The following is a 23,648-nucleotide window of genomic DNA, read 5'->3' on the forward strand; positions in this document are numbered from 1 at the left end:
CTGAGTTATGCTCAGCACTTTCTCACTATATTCTGGCTTTCTTTTTCTAAGTATCATGTTCTTTCACTCGGGCCACATATTACTTGCTGTAATCAACCCTAAAATTTTGTTGTAGATGGTTCACTGCAATATCATCATTTCATTATTCTTGAGTAACTGTATGTTTCAATTGCAGAATGACAAGCTCTGTGTCTGTATTCAACCCCAAGTACACACCTACACATGTACACACACACACACACACGGATATACATTTATTATTTCACAAGTCTTCCATATTCTATCACAAAAAGAAATCCAGTTTCAGATAATGCTCATAGAACCAGAGCACATTTATAAGGAAAGTATAAAATATCACTAGCACTAACAAATCATTATTTTGTATCAGATTGTGCTAAATAGAAACCTGATTTAGAAATTCGCTTGTGGTTCTCCCTCAGTGTGAAAATCAGTCTCAGCTTTAAGGTGAAACGGCATACTATTAATTCTACAAATGTGACATAGCATGTTTGATCCATTGATCTTTTAATTTGCAGAAGAATGGGAGAAGCTGATGTTATAAGGGTTCCAAAAGTCTACTTTATATTTACTTGTAGACACTATTGCATTTGTTTCTCACAGGTGTCTTTGCCAACAGGGAAAGGGCATATGGCTTGTCTCCTGGGAAAGCTGTCCCACCTGTCAAAAAAGTCTCCTTGGGCACCAGAAGGAAGGTGGCCAGCTCCTCTAGGAACGAGACAGCCCAAGACCTGGGCCACAGAGAGACACATAAGACAGGGCACCTCTCCTTGCCCATGGTAAGCAGTGCTTGGAGTTCTCACCCAGCACCTTCCAACCCGTTCCTCTCCAGTTGTCCTTAGGACAACAGCAACCCAAGCACAACCTAACAGTACCTCTCGTGGTTGGAGAGTGAGTTGGATGGACATTTTCTAACAGCAGGAGGAGAGAGAACCTCCAATGGAACTCCTATTTCTAGATTCTCTTAGCATAGCCAATACTCCATCCTCCAGCAAGGTCTAGGTTGTGACCCACAGAGCTGGCCAGGGTGGCATCTTTCCATTACTCTATAGAGAATGAGAAATATGGCCGATGAGGCATATCCTGTGGGGCTCAGCGTAGGGTTAACTAAGGGACACCTGGGAAAAACTCCAGCAGAAGCCTGGATGTTTGCATGATGATTTGCTCCATAGTGATCCTTTCAGAGACTCATCTTTCCAGAAAAGAAAAGGAAAGGAAAGGAAAGGAAAGGAAAGGAAAGGAAAGGAAAGGAAAGGAAAGAAAAGAAAAGAAAAGAAAAGGAAAGGAAAGGAAAGGAAAGGAAAGGAAAGGAAAGGAAAGGAAAGGAAAGGAAAGGAAAGGAAAGGAAAGGAAAGGAAAGGAAAGGAAAGGAAAGGAAAGGAAAGGAAAGGAAAGGAAAGGAAAGGAAAGGAAAGGAAAGGAAAGGAAAGGAAAGGAAAGGAAAGGAAAGGAAAGGAAAGGAAAGGAAAGGAAAGGAAAGGAAAGGAAAGGAAAGGAAAGGAAAGGAAAGGAAAGGAAAGGAAAGGAAAGGAAAGGAAAGGAAAGGAAAGGAAAGGAAAGGAAAGGAAAGGAAAGGAAAGGAAAGGAAAGGAAAGGAAAGGAAAGGAAAGGAAAGGAAAGGAAAGGAAAGGAAAGGAAAGGAAAGGAAAGGAAAGGAAAGGAAAGGAAAGGAAAGGAAAGGAAAGGAAAGGAAAGGAAAGGAAAGGAAAGGAAAGGAAAGGAAAGGAAAGGAAAGGAAAGGAAAGGAAAGGAAAGGAAAGGAAAGGAAAGGAAAGGAAAGGAAAGGAAAGGAAAGGAAAGGAAAGGAAAGGAAAGGAAAGGAAAGGAAAGGAAAGGAAAGGAAAGGAAAGGAAAGGAAAGGAAAGGAAAGGAAAGGAAAGGAAAGGAAAGGAAAGGAAAGGAAAGGAAAGGAAAGGAAAGGAAAGGAAAGGAAAGGAAAGGAAAGGAAAGGAAAGGAAAGGAAAGGAAAGGAAAGGAAAGGAAAGGAAAGGAAAGGAAAGGAAAGGAAAGGAAAGGAAAGGAAAGGAAAGGAAAGAAAAGAAAAGAAAAGAAAAGAAAAGAAAAGAAAAGAAAAGAAAGAAAAAAGAAAAGGAAGAAAGGAAGAAAGAGGAAAGGAAAGGAGAGGAGAGGAGAGGAGAGGAGAGGAGAGGAGAGGAGAGGAGAGGAGAGGAAAGGAAAGGAAAGGAAAGGAAAGGAAAGGAAAGGAAAGGAAAGGAAACTAGACTTAGGGTGACTGTTGCTGAAATGGACTTGCTTATTCCATGATCTGACCACTGCTTAACCCTTGCCAACTGTGCAGTGTTAGCGCTACACTGTTTTGGAAACGTATGGATCTCATATTTTAGTACCGTTCATACCTGCCAGGAGCCCCCAGCGTTTCCAGGTTTGAATCCTCTTGACTGTCTCTGAATATAGAGGCTGGTTCTCTGACCTTCTTTCAAGGTCATCGGGTTTTCTTTGTACTTTTATGTCCTTTCAAAATTTTCTGCTTTCTTTTTGATTTTACTCCTTTTCAATTTATTTATGTGTGACAGCCTCAATCATCCAGTTATCAATTCAGTAAAATCTGTCTTGCAGAATGTCCATTTTATCATTCAAGCCTGAAATCTGTTCTGCAATCCTTTTATTTCCCTCCTGAATTGCTTTCAAAGCCCTCTAGGGAGCTGGCCTGCAAAAAGAGAGAATTCTCACATTGTTTCGATGAAAGGTGCTGTCTAACCACACAGCGGGATTATTGTTCCCTTTTCTCTTTCATTTTGGTCGCCCTGACTGATCTGCTCTGCATTGCAAGCGCAGTGGCCTTTTTTCATCTTAATTTTATTCACTGCTGTGGTTACTTTCTTTCGGGGAACATCAGATAGGTGTTAAGTAAAAGACGGGCATGGGTGTCACAAGGAAAGTCTAGGCACCTCCTTTCCTCTGTCACTGATTTCTGACACTTTGTCTGACCATTCAGCTGAGCACACCTGCCACTGCCCTGATCCCTTCCCTGACTGGGCTCAATTTCCCCGGGAGTTTTTGCTTTGTGCATAGAACTAGCGTAACCCAATCAAGGCAAACTGTAAAATTAAATTAATTTAACTCGTTCATCTAGGTGTTTAATGTAATATTTTGACAGATCTGCATAAACTGAACTTCCTAAATTTGGCATAAGGGAATAAAATTGATGGATTCAAATTCATTTCTGTTGGTGAAATGCAGAGATTTGTAATCCATCAGCTGTTCTCCCTAATGCACAATCTAGACAGCTCACGCAGCCTGCAGTTGGCATGAAGCGCAAGCACCTCTGCTTAAGTAATAGTAGCTGCATCACAAAAATTAGCAAAGCCAGTTGTAAGTGAAGATTTGACATTAAATCAATATGTTTAAAAACAAACTGAAGCCAGGAGGAGAGAGGGAGATTAAACATTGTGCTATTTTTAACTCAAGAAGAGGAATTCGATATGGCTTAGAGAAAAACATTAACTATTAAAGACAAAGCAATAAAAAACTCAACAAAGAAAGTCTTTGTGGTTGTGGGAGGTGGCATATATAGACGAGTCTAGAAGATCGGGGGCCTGGGTGAATGTATATTTCCACTTTTTTTCCTTCTAGAGGGTTCCCTAGGCTAATTAACTGAAATGGCTATGTGCAGAATGTCGAAACACAAAATAATTTAAAAAGAAATGATACAGCTGTGGAAGGTCTCCCAAATGCTTCCGAGGGGGAGGAGGGGCCCGATATATATAGTGTTTATTTATGAAGATATATCATAGTGGTTTGAATAAATACACCACACTAGGTTCATAAAAAATAAAAATCTACCATGGTGTGAGAAGATATGAAAAGTGGCAAACCATTTATTTCTAGGTTTTCACAGTGTGTGTTCTGTTCATGCTGAGTAGGGAAATGAAGCTTCTTATTTGGAGAATTCTAGGGTGAGAACCAGTTCCTCAACCAGGAAAGAATGTCTTCAGGTGAATGTATATGTTTGAGTGGCATTTCAGTTAGCCACGTATGAAAACGTACCGTAAAGATTTCTGTCAGTTTCGAGCCCAAACACCCTGACCTTCAAAAGGATATCCAGGGATCGTGTCAGGGACCCACACGAGAAACACTATTTTATAAATATTTATATTTTTAATTAAAAATGTTGGGAAATGGGTAGTAAAATAACTTAGAATCACAGAATTGTATGGCTCAAAGTCCCTCTATTTCAGTGAATCTAAAGTTCTTTGATATCAGTGCTTTCTTGATCCTCCCAGAAGTAGGAAGAGAAGATTTTAAGATTTGTTTATGTCACTCACAACCACACTTGACAGGGACGTAAAATGTCATTGATTTTAAGATGCATTTTGATTTTGGAGAAGTTAAAATATGGGGAAAAAGTACTTTTTTTTAAATTGGCAAAATAGGGTCTTATAGAGATCAAACCCAGTTAAGTCATTTTACAAAGAATGAACTTAAGGTCTAGGGTGCCTGAAGGTTACACAATTGCTTAATAATGAGGCATGGCCAGATCCCCTGGCCATCTGCTCAGCTTTTCCCATGACGCCCTGCACCCTGCCCTATGGCATTTCCCCCACTTATACTATTCTTACTCAAAAGTTAGTAAACTTTTCAAGTACAAATAAGCCACCAAAGAAGTTAAACACATTCACCTGTATGTGTGCGTGTGCGCGCGCATCGTGCATATAAACACACGCACCGTCCGTTCATTCATCCATTCACTTGCTCGTTTATGTGTTTACAGAATTTTCCAATATCACTAGCAGGATTGTTATCTTAAATGCAGAATTTAGGAATCAGTTGGCACTAACAATATTTTCTGGTTCTGAATTTTCCTATTCCATGTATCCAACAACCGTAGTTATTCAGGTATTACATTCATTACTCAGTGTTTTTGTGCATCTGCTTTGTGTCAGTAACTGTATTATATACCAGGGCTGTGGAATGATTCTGCGCTTCAAGTATAATTACTCAAATGATTATGTATTTACAATCATGGTAAATGCTATGAGGAAAGTGAGTGCTATGAGCATGTATACAGGGAGGATGGTCTAATTTAGACCTCTCCGAGGAGGTGTTATTTAAGCTGACATCTGAAGGATGAAGCTGGATAGAGAGAGGGAAGGCAAGCTTTCCAGGCAAAATGAACTACAAGTGTAATGGCCTAGAGTCAGGGAAAACTTGAGTTCCTTAGTTGCTGGTGTCAAGGTAGAGATCCATGACAGAGGTTTTGGCTACAAGAATCCTACGGTAGAAAGGAGAAGGGGAAGAAGATCAGGTATTGATTTTTTTAGACATCTGGCCAAAACAACTCACTGGAATGCTGAGGAAAAAAATATTACTTTGGTGAACAAAGAAATAAGGATGAGACTTGACTTGAGGCATTTCGTGTTGTGGGTTGGTTTGGTTTTTTTCCTTCTTGTTTATCTACTGTCTTTATCTTGGGGGTCATGAATGTTTTACTCTTCACTTAAGAGAGTTAAGAGCAATGAGATCAAGAAAAGTAGTGAGATAGTAAAGCATTCAAGAATATTGAGATAAAGTTGGGAAACATACTTTAAAACCTTCAGGGACAATGTGATAAAGGAGTGAAGAAAGTAGGAAGAGCTGCCTTAACCTGATAAAGCTCTAGAACTCGTAGTTTCAGTTTTGCCACAGGGCTTTCCTTCAATTTAATTCGGCCTACCTGTGCTTAGACTGTTCGAGTTAAAATAATGACTAACATTTATGGAGCACTAACAGTGAGTTGGCTTCAGCTGTCCGAAATGGTAGCCGCTAACTATATGTGCTACTGAGCACTTATCTGATTTGAGATGTGTATAAAGGTAAAACACATACCAGATTTAAAAGACAGGTTTGTTTTTTTTTAAATAATATGAAACAAAATATCTTCATACTTATTAAAACTGATTTCTTATTGAAATGATAATACTTGGGGCATATCGGGTTAAATAAAAATATTATTTAAATCAATTTTACCTACTTCTTTTTAACTTTTTTCGTGTGGTTGCTAGAAAATTTAAAATGACACATGTGCCTTGCACCGCGTTTTATTGGACAATGCTGGTCTGGTTACTCAGGATGAGGTATACATAAAACATACAAAACCCCTGCTCTCATGACCTGACATTCCTCTAGTAAAGACAAACAATAAGCTAAAACAAAATACATAATAGATGCTATCAAGAATGATAAAGCACTTTTAGAGGGTAGAGAGATTGTGGGTGACATTTTGAATAGTTGAATCAGGGTACGTCTCTCTGATTGGAGCAGAGACATAAATACAGAGGGAGAGAACCAAGCAGATTTGGGAGAAGAACATTCCAGGCTGGAAGGAAGACCACAAACAAAAAGATTCTAAGATGGGAGGCTGTAGCTGGAATGCGATGAGGAAAGAAGAGGAAGCTAATAGATCCGGTTGGAAAAGCAGGGAGTAGCCAGGACAGGCCTTTGCTGGTGAGACTTAGCTTTTTTGGATTTTATTCTGAATGAAATGGTGCGGTAGATTGATGCAACAATGTAGGAGTTATTCCCCTCCCAGTGTCCACAGGCCTTTGTAGTGTGACTTTGTAGTTCTTCCTCACAATTCATGGGGTTTTGCAACGTAGGTAAGGTTTGGTGGGCTGAGGTCTGGAGCCAACGACCAAGACAGAGTTCTTGAGACATCTTTGGTGAAAATGGTGGTTTATTAAAACATGTAGACAGGACCCGTGAGCAGAAAGAGCTGCTGCACTGGGGTTGTGAGGGTGGCTGATTATATACTTGGGGTTGGGGGAGATAAGGAAAAGGGAGGTTTTCAAAAGAACTTTCATATTACTAAAGAGGACCTGCAAGATCCTGGAGGCCCCGCCGTTGTCAAGTTAAGGTTGTTTTTCCCCCTAGCAAGACATCAACATTAAGATAGTAGTGAGCTTCCTGGAAGAATATCACACAAGTCCCACCCAGGCGTGGAAGGGGGGCGGGAGATTGCAGGGTGTCAGCTTGTGCTTTGTCTTCAGCCAGCCTTCTGCTCCCTCATCACAATGAATCTAGGTGGACCTTATGAGTTATTTTAACAAACAGAATGCAGCAAACTTAATTGTATGATTTTTTATTTCCATGCCTAAACTGTAATGGGCCCCGCATGGCTCTCTTCTCTTGGAACCTTGCCAGCTATCAACACAAGCCCCGGCTAGCTTGCTAGAAGATGAGAAATCACCAGAGGTTAGTCCACTCGGTTGTCCCAGCTGAGGCTCCACAGATGTTGGTGAGGCCAGCTGAGCTCAGCTGAACCATGCTCAGATCAGCAGAACTTCTTCCCAGTTATTATAGATTTTAAGTAATAATAAATGACTGTTATTTTAAGCCACTGAGTTTTAACGTATTTTCTTATGCAGGTAAAGTGAACTAATGCAGATGCAGAGATTTTAGGTTTTATGAGATAAATGACATGCTTAGAGGTGATAAAAGGTGATTCAGTTTGAGTATGTATTTGAGATTAGAGCCAAAAGCATTTTCTAATGATATGGATGTGAAGCAAGAAAGAAACAGAGAAGGCAAGAATAACTCTAACGTCTTAGCCATGGCAACTGAAAGAATGGCTTTGTCATTGCTAAGACAGGGGAAACTGGAGAAATAGCTCTTTGAGCAGGGAAGGTTTTGCACATATTAAATTAGAGATGTTTATTAGTCATCGAAATTGAGATGTCAAATAGACAATTGGTTAGAGTTCAGGAGTGAAATCTGGAGAGGATTCCTAAATGGAGGGGTAAGTAGCATTGATGAAGGGTAGTTAGAGGAAAGGCAGGCAGGGACAAGGGCCTCCCTACCCCTCCCCTATTCCAAGAGGAAACCACCCCCAAAAGGATTTTATACTACCCTGGAAGGAGTCCTCCACCCTCTCCTATGTGAACAGCCCAACCAACAAGCCCATAAAACACCCTAGATTTAGAAACTCTGGTGGCAACCCACTCAGGTCTCCTCCCTCTTCAGGAGCTTTGTACTTTCCTTCAATAAACTTTACTATTGCTCAGTAAGCTTTGTTTTGCTGCCCACCACCCTTCGTCTCATCTACCTCTTCGTTCTTAGAAGCAGTGTGACTAAGAACCATGGGCTCGAAAGGAGAAGAAATCCTGTAACAGCATTATAAGTAGCATTTAAAGACATGGGACCAAATGAAATTGCTTAGGATGTGGAGGGAGGAAGGCCCAGGATTGAGCCTAGGGTATCCAATATTTGGAGCTTGGGAAGATGAGGAACATCTTGTATTGGAAGCTGAGAAGATATGAAGATAGCCCAGAGAGAAGCAAAGTGAAAACAGAGTTTCAAGAGACACTATTCAACTATATCAATAGCCGATAGATCAAGAAAGCTGAGAAATGAGAAGTGAGGATTTAATTTGGTGATACAGAGATTTTTTTGAGTTTAATAAGAGCAGCTTCCACGGCAGGTTGATAAAAGCCTGGTTGAAGTGGTCTCAAGAGAAAAAAGAATGGACCATGAGGGAAGAGAAGACAAAAATTGTTAAAAGAAAAAAAAAAGAAAGAAAAAAGAAAAAGAGATTCATAATGGCTAGTACAGAATTAGTATTTCCATAACTTTATCTATTTAAGACAGGTCTTATTGCTAATGGTGGGGCCAAAGCCCATATATTTTGCAATATGTCTGAATGAGTTAATGAGGTTATTTAAAATATATTCTAGAAAGAGAAAATACAGCTTATGCTATATCTTCAAAAAGCCAAAAATAAAAATAAAGTAACATGGTAAAAAAAAAAAAAGTACCTTAAATAAGAACAGAGAAATGGGGCCCAAACTAGAAAGTAGGTGGGATTAAGAGATTTTGTTTGTTTAGAAAAAGACATGACTTTTTATTGTATGTTAGAATGCTGATAAAAATGATCCTATCTAGATGTAAAAACTGATAAGCAGAATGTAGGAATGATACAGGGAACAAATTTCTTATGTAGTGAAATTAGATGGAGTCCAAAGCACTGACAGGTCTCAGGGGTGGCAGGAGGCAAAGAAAGCAGGACACCTCTTAGTAGGTGGGGAGATTCTCTGCTGGAGGAATGTTGAATTTCTCTTCTTCTTCTTTTTCAAAAGATTTATTTATTTTGGAGAGAGGGCAGGGGCAGAGGGAGAGGGAGAGAGAAACCCAAGCAGACTCCACACTGAGCATGGAGTCTGACGCAGGGCTCGATCTCACCACCCTAAGATCAGACCTAAGCTGGACGCTTAACCAACTGTGCCACCCAGGCATGCCTGAATTTGTCTTCTCATTTCTTCTCTTGTCTCAATGAAACCAGGGGCAAAGCAGTCAAGCAAGTGTGAGGATTGAGGTGCAGGATTAGTTGTTGGTAGAAAAGAAAGCAATGGTCTAGAAAAATAAGAATGGAGAGACTACGAAAATGTAGTAGGGCTACCAAAGAGCCTGAGGTGTTCCCTTAAGATTTACAAGCAAACATTTAAGCCGAGGCCATTCTGCCTGGTTGTGGGAGAGCTGGCTTTAACTAGGGAGTGTCACAATAGAATTGAGAGGTTTCGATGGGCCACAGAATATAACCTAGGCACAGAAGGAGAGGATGACAGAAAGAGTAAAGATGATGGGGCCAGGGGATTTGAGATAACGATCTGAAGATTTTTTTTTTTCTCTAAATTTAGAATACCAGAGGAGTAGCCTAAGCATATACAAGGTAGCATTTGGCTAGTGCTGTGCTTAAAAACAAAAGGTCTATAGAAAGCATCTTTAGTCAATAGGTCCAGGACATTGATTTTCAACAAAAATAATACCACACCCTAAAGTGTTGGGTTTTTTTTTAAATTAGTGGGTAATTTTTATTGTCACAATGATTGAGGAGTGATGCAGAAATTTAGAGGCAGCACTAGGAAGCCAGATGCTTCAATGCTTGGAACAATCCATTACGTCTATATCCATTAGCATGTAGCTGTTGCGTTCACAGTAATTCTACATATATTATTTATTTAATTTATTTTAAAATATTAAATACCAGTTTGAAATTGGGTTTTGTAGATAGGCCTGCAAATGAACACCTACCAGGGGCACCAATGTGCTTTCTATCCACACATTATTTTCCAATGAAGAAATCAGCTTGTTAAAATTACGTAAACATTTTATAAAGAAGGATGTTGACTAAATTAGCAGGCACATATATTTCCAATACTGAAAGGAAAAGTTTTAAAAATCTTCTGCTGTCTCTGGAATGATTTAAAAATTTCTTCCATTGAAAGCATATTTTCCTCTTGCTTTACACATATGCATACATGATCACAAATGGTAACCCTCATGGTAGTGAGGGAAAATTAATTTTGCCAAGAATACTAGATGTTTTTGGTATGCTGATGAAAGAAATCCAAGTGAAATAATTTTTCTCTTCCGTTGAGCAAAGATACTGTTGAAGAATAATCGATGAGATGGCAAAAGATGTCAAAAATTAGCTGTGAAATGAACTGTAGTCAAAATTAATTTTCATTACAAGTAGATGAAACTTCCTTTGGATAATGAGGCTTTACCGCCTGTATTTGAAATGTTCGTATGGAATGAAAAAGTCATGAGGAGATGTTGTTTTTAAAATTACTGATTATAAATATGAAGGGCTTGTCAATATTTGAAACTCCTAAAATTATTGTATGGAAAAATATATTCCCTTTTTGGGGATCATTGCTTCTGCTACATATGGGAATGCCGGCTATGGGTTGTTGGGTTTAAAGCTAGCTTAAAAAACGCACCAGGTGTTTTAGCAATCCATTGCTTTATTTATGAACTACATGTAGTCCCCAAGAATTTTTATGAAAAACTCCACAAATCAATGACTGTTTTTAACAGTGTTAATAACAAAATTAATAATAAATCTTCAAATGATTGATTTCACACAGTATGTACTCCAATAAGAGGTTGAATAACTTATCCTAGACATGAAAATTAAGATGGTTCCCAAAGAATATACTTGAAGACAGATTCTGTTTGGTGTTTAACATTGTTTTATATTAAAAATTCTACTAACAGAAAAATAAACATCAAGATTGAGATATTGTGAATGGATGTGATTTATTTTTCATATGCACTTGGCTACCTTAAGCTGCAACAGAACTGGATCAAATTTATTAAAATGAAGTAGATAATCATGGGATTCATCAACAAATCTACACTATTTAAAAATGGCCTTGCTACTGAGAATTTTCAAAGTGTCTATCTTCGCAAACCTTTAGATATTAAAGATATTAATTGGGAATAGATTGCTTTCATTTTTATTAATAAATAAGATATGATGGTTAGATTTAAAGTTCTGACTGTATTACATAATACCAGATTGAGTGATTAATCCATTTGAAGTGACTGTGGAACAAGTTAGCCAAGATCGGCAAAAAGAGGTAATTGAGCTAAAAACACAACTTTTAGACCAAAGCACAATTTAATTAGTCTAATTATGAAAGGATTTGGATCCAGTTTAGACTTTTATACCCATGTCTTTGAAAATGAGTTAAATTACCAATAGCTTTTTCTTCTTTTTGACAACACATGAATTTGAGGAGGATTTCAGGTTGATAGTGTGGTTTCAGCAAAAGCCGCAAAACTCTTTGCTAAAGGATAAGAGATGGGATGTAAGGATTCTTCTAAAAATGAAGAACCTGGGCGCCTGGGTGGCTTAGCCGGTTAAGCATCTGCCTTCGGCTCAGGTTATGATCTCTAGGTCCTTGGGTCAAGCCCCGCAGGGCTCCCAGCTCAGCGGGGAGTCTGTTTCTCCCTCTGCCTCTGCCTCTCCCTCTAGTTGTGCTCTCTGTGTCTCTCTCTTTCTCAAATGAATAAATACAATCTTCAAAAATAAGTAAATAAATAAAAATGTAGAACCAAATATCATGTAATTAATGGAGCCACACTGCTGAAAGTTATTTTAAAGCTATTTATATTTTAAGAATCTTTTAATGCAAAGTTAAGAAATCTACATCATGAAAAGTATATATAGAATTTATTTAGATTTTTTATAAGATTTTTTTCAGTTTTGCTCTGAAATCGTTCCAGAGATTTACCTTGCAATTTTGGTACAGCCTCTCTTATTACTATTTATATATCTAGTCTGTCTTCAACTACTCTTTCCCAAAGGAAGGATACCGTCTTCAAGAATTTTTGAGTAGCAGAGACTGACTGCATCCTTAGATGTGGGGTTGCCTCCTTGATAACAAGAATGTTTCCAGTGGCACTTCACTGGCACTTCATCTTACATGGCGTAACATAATGGATTGTTTTGAAAGTGCACTTATAAATAGCCCAGCTTATTCACAAGAAGATCATACTTTTTCATTTTTTTCAACATTAGTAGATTATAATTTACCTTGGCATATTATCTACATGTCAATTAAGTTTTTTGCCATTTATCTGTTACCTTATACAGATAAGATGGATCTGTCATTCATTCAGAGTCCTTTGTCTTTGCTCTCTGTTTGCTCTTCCATTTTTCCTGAACTTCTTGTAAGGGATGACTTCTCATCTTGTTCTCCAAGATTCCAAATTACTCATTATAATTAAGTAGAGTGTGGAAGGAATATGGCATAGTTATGAATGCGCACGAACATATTTATTCCATTGCTATATATTTATTTTATTACTTATTTAAAATTATAGTTGATGATAGATTGTATTGCTTGGAAGCTAAGGGATTTGCAGAATATTTGTTTTTTAAAAAAAGAAGTGTTGGGTCTGAAATGGTGGGTATGGCCATAACTTAGCAACAACTGCTAGGAATTGGATTAATGTTTACTTTGCTGGTTCTGATTGATGTCTTCCTCGTGGAGCTACAATCCATTGTAGACTCTGTGCTTTAGGTGCAGTATTGACCACATTTCATGCACCACGTGTTTTATATATATAAAACCTATTCCGCAGTCCACCTTTCTAAGTGAAAAGATAAAAGCACTCTAGATGAGCAAATTCTTACTGGTTTTTCCCACCCCCTCCCGCTTTCACTAATTTGGTTAGTGATAGCCTATACAGAAAATTCTTTAAGCGTGTGGTTGAGGATTCTTAACCAGGACATATTTTCAGGACTCACTTTAAATTAAATTTCAGGCTATCATTAGCAATGTATAGCTACTCTCAGATTGCTTTTATAGTCTCTTGTTTTGATGACCTTTTCGTACTTCAGTCCTTTGCTTAATTTTATTCAGAGTTAGGAAATATGGTAATTTTGAACAACTTCTTGGTAATTCTGCAAATGAAAAGGAAGTTTTAAAAAGGCAGATTTAAAAAAAAAATGAATCAATTTGATTCCAAAGCTGGTATTAACATATTTTAATGCAGAGGAAAGAGCAAGATGCATCTTAAGGTTATAAGGGGTCCGTCAAATTGACCTACACGAGCTCACAGAAGTTACATGTTTCCTAAGGCCAAGGAACCGTTCTGTGACCTTGAAGGGTATATTAGTATTTCTATTTAAGTCATTACATTTTCAAACATTGGAACTGCTCAGATTTGGTTCACTGCACAAACCAATCACTTAGAATGTTAAAGAGCATGACTTTGGTCTCCTGGAGACAGCTCCTCTGTAATTGAGCTCTCGTTTGCATGGCCTGTCTACCTTCCCTGTTAATTTTTTTTTCTTGGTTTTTTTTCCCCCCCTTTTCCTTGTCAGCCTACATTATGAATGCAACTGATAGAACAAACACCAACACCTAACATTGGAAATTGTCTCCCCAGAACTCATTTGAAACACATGCTGGGGTTCTCAAACGGCAAGTTTTATAAAATGTCAGAGCATTTTAGAGTTGGAAGTGATTGTTGGATGCATATTACAATCACATGGGGAGCTTAAGAAAATACTAATGCCTCAGCTCCACCTTCAGAAATTCTGATTTCACTTGTCTGGGGAAGACTGGGGGCATCTATATTTTTTAAAAACTTCCCAATGAATTGTAATGTCCAGCCAAGTTTGAGAACCACTGGACCAGTCCCATTCAACCAGGTGAAAAAAGAAATTCAGAAAGGGTATGACATTGCAAAGGTCACAAAACTAGACACTAGTAAAGCTGAGACTAAAAGTCGGATTTACTGACACTTAGTACAGAATGTTTATACTGTTTTGAAACTATTTTGTCAGAGTTGTTCTCCCACAAAAACTTCAGGTATCAATCTGGCATGTGCTTCAGTTGGGGAACTACATCCAGCTAGATGTCCCTCTCCAAGGGACCAACTTCATCTGATACAATACAATGAAAGACAGTCACTTTTAGAGCACACTAATACTGTATTTCCCATTAGAAGGGGAGGTCACTGTGCTTTGTGCTGATTTGTAGAGCCCAAGTATGGTGATGCCCCAGTAGTCTCCACCCTTGAAGAGAGTTTACAGAAAAGTAGTGTAATGTGCACTGCAGTTCAATCCCTTTGAAGCCCGGGACATGGCAAAAATATCTTGCTAAGAATTTACAACAGAACAATTTTCAACTGTATTACTCACAATACATCATCAGTGTTGATTGTTCAGATGAAAATGGCCCCACAATTGCAACGAATCATTTGCTTTTAGAGTGACAGAATTTACAACTGCAACAGAAAGACATAAAAAAGAAATGGTTTAAGAGTTGACATTTAGCCTTTGTTTACAGTATTCTTTTAATATTGATGTTGATCTTTCAGCATGCAGAGCTCAGATGGACAATCTCCACAATGGCACTTGAACATTATGCTTGTTTTTAAATTGTGTTTTCTTGTTTGTGTTCATATTATTGCAAGAACAAGGGTTGACAGTATTTTGTGTGCTTTATATTTTCTTTAATGATGTTTTGGCCAAAGAAAGGGCATATTTACACTCTGAATGCATATGTCTGATATATAATTATACATGGCATTATTACACCTTGTTATGTCCTTCAGTTTTCTTTCAAGTAAAATATTTCACTTACGCCTGATTTTCTCTGATCATATAAAAACCATGGGTTTTAACTATCTTGAAATTGGCAAATGTTTCGTTTTCCTGAAGCACAAAGTATGCTCAGCTTGAATGTTTGATGCTTTATTCTGGATTTCTAGAATCTGGCAAACTTGTCATAATAGAAAAGAGCAAAGTAGAAAAAAAATAAAATTGCTTTATCTCTAGGTGATAAAACTTCATGAATAGCTGAAAGGAGAAGGACATAAGATGAAAAGGGTAGAAAATCCCAGAAAATTGAAAACAATGATTAAATGATATGTAAATGACTATGCAGACATTTCTAAAGCTTGTGATTATTTTTTAAGTGTGACTAGTATAAAGATTTATTACAAGTTCAGTTGAATACTGTGAGTTTGAATATCATACACATATACTTATAGTGAGGTATTGAAAATTCATGAGAAATTAAATATCATGAGACTTTAAATTGATTTCTTTTTAAGAGATGATAGAGGACAGAAAGGAAAGAGATGCTTTTATTTAAAGGCAGAGTTTGAAACCATGATCTAGAATGCCAGAAGAAGCATTCATAGATAAAAGAACTAAAGCTTATGGATTACTTGATTCAAAATAATACCACAAGGAAAAAAGAAACCTGTATACTTTTCACTTGGAGTGAAGAAGAAAAAATGGTCTAACTTTTTGGAAATGGGCTGAGTATCTTGTCATAGGGGACTTTGATTGGAACTCAGAAGAGGTTTGAAGTTCACTTTATCCAGCCAATCAACCAACCAGCCAACTGACCAACCAACCAATACTTGATATTAATGCTATTTAAACAGAAATTCTTTCATGCACATTGAATAAATTATTGTGACATATTTTATTATTTTATGATTAGAATAAATATAGACCAAATTGTTTGAAAGCACGATTTTCTCTTCTGGGCTTTCTGTTACCAAAGTCCTCAGATTCTCCTGTCTTTCAAATTTGAAGTATTTAGGAGAACAATCCAATATGAATACCTCTCTTCTAAACTGTAAATTCCTCAAGGGCCAGAATCAAGTTTTATCTCTTCCTGTGTTCTCCACTGTACTAAGTGCTTGGCATAAGGTAGGCTCTCAATATACATTTGTTTAATGAATGAGAGGAGGAATGAATACATAAATGATTAATATTGCTTCTCCCCTAAGATTGTGTGCACAGATTGTATTTATATACTTTTATTGTGTTTTTCTTCATTTCTCCACTTCTTCAACTGTCAAAACAGACTTATTTCTGCCCAACATGAAATGATTGTTATGTATCTTTTCACAGCTGTTTTCTGCAACTTCAGACTGGCAAGAAGGAGGAGAGAGCAAAGGCATGATTACCTACACAATTAGAAAGAAGTTGAGACCTTCCATTCTTACCACCACCACCACCCCCCCTCCCGCTGGCCCCCAGTAGCCCTTTAAATACTCTTAAGCTCATTCTTTTCTCAAAAGCAGAACAATTGTGCTAGATATTTTCGAGATCTTTCAAACCTTTTCTACAGATGTGCAGACTCCACTCCTCTCTGTTCTGTGTGTGTATGGGGGGAGGGCAGGGATTTAGGATTGTGTGTTTACTCTCAGTCCTGCATAGTCATACCAGGTCCTGAGATTCCTCCTGCTCCCTTTCCCAAGGCAATGCCCAGAACGGCTAAGCTTCTCCCCATCCCTCCTGAAGGGGATGTCTTAAGTTGTGCATCTTTTCACTACCCACAGTGCTTGCCACGTGCAACCTGCCCCTTATCCCTAGGGCAGTGTGCAGAGATGCCAGGATGAGAGGGGAAGGCTCCTCTACTCTCTGTCCCACCTGAAGGAGCAGTCTCAGGGCTGTGAGTTGAGCTGGCTGCTGACATCACTGCCAGCTGCTGAGATCCACAGGTGCAAGCACCATCTGTGGGGTTTTGGAGGTAGGCAGGCACCAAGTGCAGGGGCAGAGTTGGGCTGGCTGGTGGGGTCCATGGGTGGTCTCTTGTGGAGCTCCACATACCAGGGGCTATGAGCCCCTATCCCTCTCCTTAGCTTCCCCCAGAAGACTCAGTCATGCAGATTCTTTCAGTGCTCAGGGTGACATGAGACTGAAGCGGGCCTCTCAGGCAGCATCCTAAAATTCTGGGGAAGCAAGAGGCTCATTTTTCTCTCCTTTTTCTGTGTGGGAGAAGTCATGGACTAAGGGAGTCTCTCAGCTCTGAGTAGTGCTGGTTTTGGGTAGGGGTGACGAGAATAAAGTGAAAGTCTTCTTTCTCTTCAGTGTGGCTGTTCTTGGAATTTGGGTTGTACTGGAATGCTGGAACCCCTCCCCTGGGCTCTGGAGATCTGATAAAGGTATTTTCTTCCATGGACGGTTGCTAGATTGGTTTCAGTGGGGGAAAATGGGCTGGGACTTCCTATCCCACCATCTTGTTGGTTTCACTCTCTCAAATTAATTTCTCACAACTTCAAATTCCTTGCGTTTTTCATGCTAGAGAAACAGAAAACTATTAGTTGCTCTGAAAAAACCCAGGAATGTCCCAAGGTCTGTCCTCAGCTCATTACATTTCTAAATGCCTCATTTTCTTCCCCTACCTCCACTCATGCCAGAAATATCCTACTATTTTTCAAAACCTGACTTTGTATCTAACACTTGGTAATATTAGTAAGAATTACCATAATCTTGGAAATGACATATCCCTGTAGTACTCAATAACTTAAAAAGCATTTTCACATAAATTATCACATTTACGTTACCATGGCACTTTGAGATAGGCAAGACAGGTATCATTTGCTATGCGTACTTGAATAAAAGCTTCGTGAGGGCAGGGATTTTACTCTACTGTTCGCTGAATCTCTAGTGCCCAGGCGAATTCATAGCATACAGTGCGTCTCAATGAATCTTTGTCTAATAAATGAAGAAACTGATGGATTAGAAAGTTTAGTGATTGTTCTGGGATATACAGCTAATAAGTCAAAAGATGGAGTTGTATCTTAATCTAGTGAAGACCTGGGAGCATTAGTTGCAGTAAAAATACTCTAATTACTTAATACACACTCTATAATGCATATTAAATTTTCTTATATGGTAGTTGAATTAGTGTGTCTTTCTCTCCTGAATCAGGACTTGTTAGTGTTCAGGTGGCTTATACTTTTATTTATTTATTTACTTTTTTAAGTAAGCTCTATGCCCAGTGTAAGGCTCGAACTCACGACCCAAGGTCAACAGTCTCATGCCCTATTGACTGAGCCAGCCAGGTGCCCCATACTTTTTTTTTTTAAGTATCAAATAACAAGTTAGCAAGTGATTCTGAGATCAAGACCAAAGCCCTTCTGTGAGAAGTGACAAGATCTTTTATTCTTATTTCTCACTTGAGGAGCAAAAAAAGGAAAAGCTGGAAAACGATCAAGATATTTCTGAATGTTACATAAATTATGTTAGACAACATCTCGTGGTGATTAAATTCCCACATAATTTCATAATTTGGGAAAGATTCTTTGAAATAAATGATGCAGGTTTTAAGTAAGTGCTATTAGAATTTCAAAGGGAAAATGGCATAATGAACATATTCAAATGGGGGGGTAAAAAATATGTCAAAAAACATTTCCTCTACTTCCGGTTGTTTACCAGTGCTATTACACAAAACACACACACATAGAAAATCATTTAACAGGGAGTACACCCCTGGGACTGTGAATGAATGCCTTCCAGCTTCTGATTTCTGCCTGCTTGATTGGACTGTCCTTTGTGGAGTGCTCCGGGATGACTGGATTGCTCTATGCATTTGATCCCCTACCCATCAGCCCATAAAATCAATTCAAACAAACAAACAAACTCTTTTAATGACAACCAGGAGCTTTGCGTACTTTTCTATTTGACCTTAGTTGCTTCTGCTAGTACTTTGTTTAGCAGAAAAAAAACTAGTGTTACATTAAACCGTGGGGCTCTGTAACTGTATTATTATCAAGCATTTATGTAGCATTTTATGGCCTGCAAGGTATTTTACAGCCGCGGTACGGTTTTTCCCCTACTCAATCCCTTTGGGTGGTAACCACAATGTTGTCATTACCATTTTTATAAACTTCAGAAAGGAGGCTATGCGAGGGTAAGTGCCTAGCAGAAGGTCAGATGATAAGTTAATAATCAAAAAGGTATTAGAGATCATGATCTTTGAATTGCCAGTTTATTTCCTAGCTCACAGGGCTAGCCTGATTCTTTACTAACCTGCTGCTGATGTGTCTGTGATAGATTTCCGAAGCTCAAAAAAGGATGTTTGTTAAGTGATAGAGTACGACATATGTAAGAAAGCAGCTAGAATAGTATAAGTTATTGTGAACAATGGTCATTGAACTTTCAAAGTAAATACATGGCTAGTGTAGAAAAAAATATTATATCCAAAAATATTGAAACTGTTTCTGCACTGTTAAATTTAAATGGTCAAGATGAATTTATTTGGAATGGTTTTAATTTGAAAAGCCAAAGAGGCTTGTGTTGTCAAAGCTGTTGGATTGGTCAGAATCATAATATTCATTTTGGGGGAAAAAAGATGAAATCAGAATATGATTCCACGATTCCAAATTACATAAACAGGAAAATGAAAAAAAATGTTGAAAACCGATAAAGCCAATAAAAGAATTAGTAAAAGCTTAAGAAAAGTGACTTTAGTATTTGTCAAATAGTGGTGTTAAGTTAGAAACTATTAAGCTCTCTAGAATTAAGTATATAAGCAGATATTTGTAATCCTTCTTTTTAGTTGATGTCTTAAAACATAGCGTTGGTTAAAATCATAGTCTCTTAAATAGTTTCATGGTTCAGATGCTTTTTAAAGGCATTCACTCACAAAAGAAAGTGCTTGCTTTTATTATCAGTTTGCTATTAAGTTGGAAGGCTTGTATTTGCATGAAATTCTTTCTCAGGAAAATGTTAATAGGAGCCAGAATGTAAATAAGAGAAGGAAGCGGCTCCAGATATTTTTCTGTGGTTCTCCTTGATAGGAAAATCTTATGTACATATTCAGTGGGTGAGTCTCACTTGCTCCTGGGCTCAATATTCAACTAATTAATGTCATTCAAGCATTATATGCCTTTGCATTGGCATTTGATCGAAATTCAAATCCTCTATTTGAATGAATAGCACCTTGAGAAGAATTCATTTTTGTATTTTATTTAGCCTGGGCTGTGTCTATATTTAATCTCTATTCGCTTTGAATATGTTTTTTACTACTCTTTTGGAACAAGGCAAAGCTTCTCTGGCTATGGTAAATCTATCCCTTTTTTGCCACTTACTCTACGTATGTTTATGTGTTTCTGCATATGTTTGTACCTGTGTGTGTATATGCATGTGTGTGTGTGGTAATTAATCAACATATACACAGAAATTGATTGCAAAAACTCTTACCAAAATGACTCTGAAACCTGTAAAAAAAATATTAACTTTGTTTACATTCAGGTCATGCTAATGTATTAATGGAGTCGTAAGATATTGCTCTGGGGGGCATCCTTGCTGGTCATTTTCATTTTCTTTATAGTGCCACGTTTTCCAAATTTCTAAAAATAAGGGAGAGGTAATAAGGGCTAAAATTCATCAAACATTTTCTATATGACTTTATATGCATTGTCACATTTAATCCTTTCAAAAACGCTATTCATTACTGTTGCCAATTTGCAGATAAGGAAACCAAATTCTAGAGAAAACAGAATACCTTGTCCAAGGTGACACAGATAGGAAGTGATCCAGGAGTCATTTAAACCTTTGGCAAAGTTCCTAAACTGAGACCTTAATCCATATGCTGTATTAAAAAAAAAACAAAACAAAACAAAAAAAAAACCCGATTCTCTAAAGGGGAAAAAAGCAAACACATTTTAAAAAATATATATCCATAAGCATTTGGTGAAAAATAATTACCCACAGAAAATGCCTTTTAATAGATTCTTCTTCTGTCTCCTCTATGACTTTCCCTTATACAACCTTGGGGCTTGCCTCGGCAGCATGAATTCATCATCTTTCTCTTGGGCTACGGCAATTGTCTCCTAAGAGCATTTTCTGATGTCACGGCTGCTCTCCCACCATCTTGTCTCCACCTAGCAGCTTAGATGATGACATTCTTCTCAGAACCTTCCAGGGGCATCACACCTTTCACAGAATGAGAGACGAGGTGTCTAAAGGCCTTACCTCCTCTGTTTCCCATGCCCTTGCCCTGATCTGCCACTGTTCTTCTGGTGGCCTTGGTCCTAGCCACGGTGGCACCTACCTTCTTCCTTGAACACATCTATCATACGCCCCGCTCAGGAATGGGCCCTTGTTATTCTCTGTGCCTAAAATGAACTTTCCCTAGAAACTTGGATTCCTCTTCTCTTGCTTCCTTCATGCCTTTGCTTAAATGTCATTTTATAGAAAGGTCTTTGCTGACACTCTACATACAATACACACCCATCCACTCCTGTTTATTTTTCCCCAGAGCACTTACCACCCCACCAAATATTATCTAATTATTTGTTAATAGATTATTATCGATCTCCTTCCCATGGGGTGGGGTCCTTTTGGAGCATATATAGGCCTCGCTCCGTGAGGAAATCTGTTTTACTTGGAGCAGCGATCCAGTGCCTAAACTATGACTGGGACAAAATGGGTTTTCAGTAAGTATTTGTCGACAGAATGAATTTGAACTGCAAGAATTATTTTAAAGAGTTATTTTCTATGTTCCCTGGGATGTTTTTGTCCTTAGCATTATAACATTAGGTACAAATTTTTTTTTTTTAAAGATTTTATTTATTTATTCAACAGAGATAGAGACAGCCAGCGAGAGAGAGAACACAAGCAGGGGGAGTGGGAGAGGAAGAAGCAGGCTCATAGCAGAAGAGCCTGATGTGGGGCTCGATCCCAGAACGCCGGGATCACGCCCTGAGCCGAAGGCAGACGCTTAACCGCTGTGCCACCCAGGCGCCCCACATTAGGTACAAATTTAATTTAACTCAGCGTTTAATTGTACTCTCAAACTTAGTTGGAGACTATAGAGATATAATGCACTTAATGATTTTTTAAGATTACATTTTAGATCACATTTATAGAAAATTATGACCAGTGTTCATCAGATCATCAGGAGAAGTATCGGTCAGTTTTTATAGGCAAATATGTTGTGCAAAGGCTGCGGGGTACAAATTTCTGAAAAAGGAGGAGAACTAAGCGCTCAGCCAAGGTGTCAAAATCTTAATAATGAAGGCAAATGAGGCATCCAGTGCAGTTAGGAGTCGGAATTTGACCTGTGCAACTTATTTAGCTCCTTTGTGCCTCCGTTTTCTGGGATTAATAAAATACATTACACGTGTTAAAGGGATAACTTTTTGTCAGAAATTAATTTTACTTTTCAGGTCATATTTTATTTCTGCTTCTCAATGTTAAGCAGGAGATTGGCATTTTAGCTCTGAACACAACAATCTGCTTGAGCCCCAGGCTTTGTGGAGAGAGACTTGCCATATTCCTTTAGCAAAGCCTTCCACTCACTCACTCACTTCTATGCCATTGACCAAACCTGGAGGGGACCCAGGTCAAAATGTTCTACCAAAGTGTAGAGAAAATGGCTTTTCTGGTTTTTTCTTTTGTTTTTAGACTTTATTTATTTACTTGAGAGAGAGAGTGGGGAGGAGCGGGAGAGAGAATCTGAAGCCGACTCTGCGCTGAGCCTGACTCAGGGCTTGATCCCACGCCTGGGAGATCATGACTTGAACTGATACTAAGAGTCAGACATTCAACCGACTGAGCCACCCAGGCTCCCCAGCTTTTCTGCTTTTAATACCAGAGCCACAAGTTTTACTGTTCTATGGCATAAAAAGTATATGATATGGGAAAGGTAAACTAGAAGCTCTCAATCCTGAAGGATTATGGAAAGGAGGAAAAGAAGGAGGGGAGAGAGACGGTAAGAGGATAAGAGAAGTCAATGTAGTCTTAATCTCCTTTCTTGGGCTTGGAAAGGACATGAGTTAGATAAATTGAGGGGTCCATCTATCATGGAAAGATCTGTCTCCCTGTTCTCCCCTTGGAATTCTAGAAGGAACTTGTAACATCATAGGCAACCCAATCTAGTTAAAAAGAGTAGTATATTATAATCCGGATGGGAGAGGATCTGGTTGGCCTTTCCAGCCTCTTAGTTCATGAGTGTGGTACATGCTGATTGGAAAGCCAGTGGGTTTGCCAGATGCCTGCAAGTCATCCTAAAGTAGAGGTTGGGTGGACCAAGGGGCATGGAGGTAAACAGAGGCCAATGAGCCTATAATCGGGGGGAGCTGAAGGGAGTTTAAGTTAGTTTGGGAGTGTTGCCCAATCCCAAATAAAGGACCATGTATGCTCTAGCCAGAGAGAGAAGCCTCAATAGTCAACAGTGGACAGAAAGCATTGCCCCAGAATATAGTTGACAATAACTAATGTAGACCCCGTGATGAGCACAAGGTCAAGGCATTCTTCCACCTTCTTGAAATGCAAAGTCAAGTCACCTACACACTTCTTCTCTGGTACCTCATGGGAGAGAAAAGACAGGAGAAGGGCTCTCTCTGAAAGACTGAGAACTTTATCTCAACTAGAGACCAAGATCTGCAATAGCTGTTTATATGATCAGGTGAAATTAAATTTAAATTGGGCATTTACTTAGTTTTTCATGCTAACCAGGTGGTGAGAGTTCACACAATTAATTATCAAAAATAAATTGCATTTTCTCTTTACATCTGACTTTTTGATTTTTCTTCTTCATTACAGAGGATTGTTGAGAGAATTTTAAATAATGTTTGCAGCA

Source organism: Ursus maritimus, unplaced genomic scaffold (genome assembly GCF_017311325.1).
Source record: "Ursus maritimus isolate PB19 unplaced genomic scaffold, ASM1731132v1 scaffold_13, whole genome shotgun sequence".
Lineage (NCBI taxonomy): Eukaryota > Metazoa > Chordata > Mammalia > Carnivora > Ursidae > Ursus > Ursus maritimus.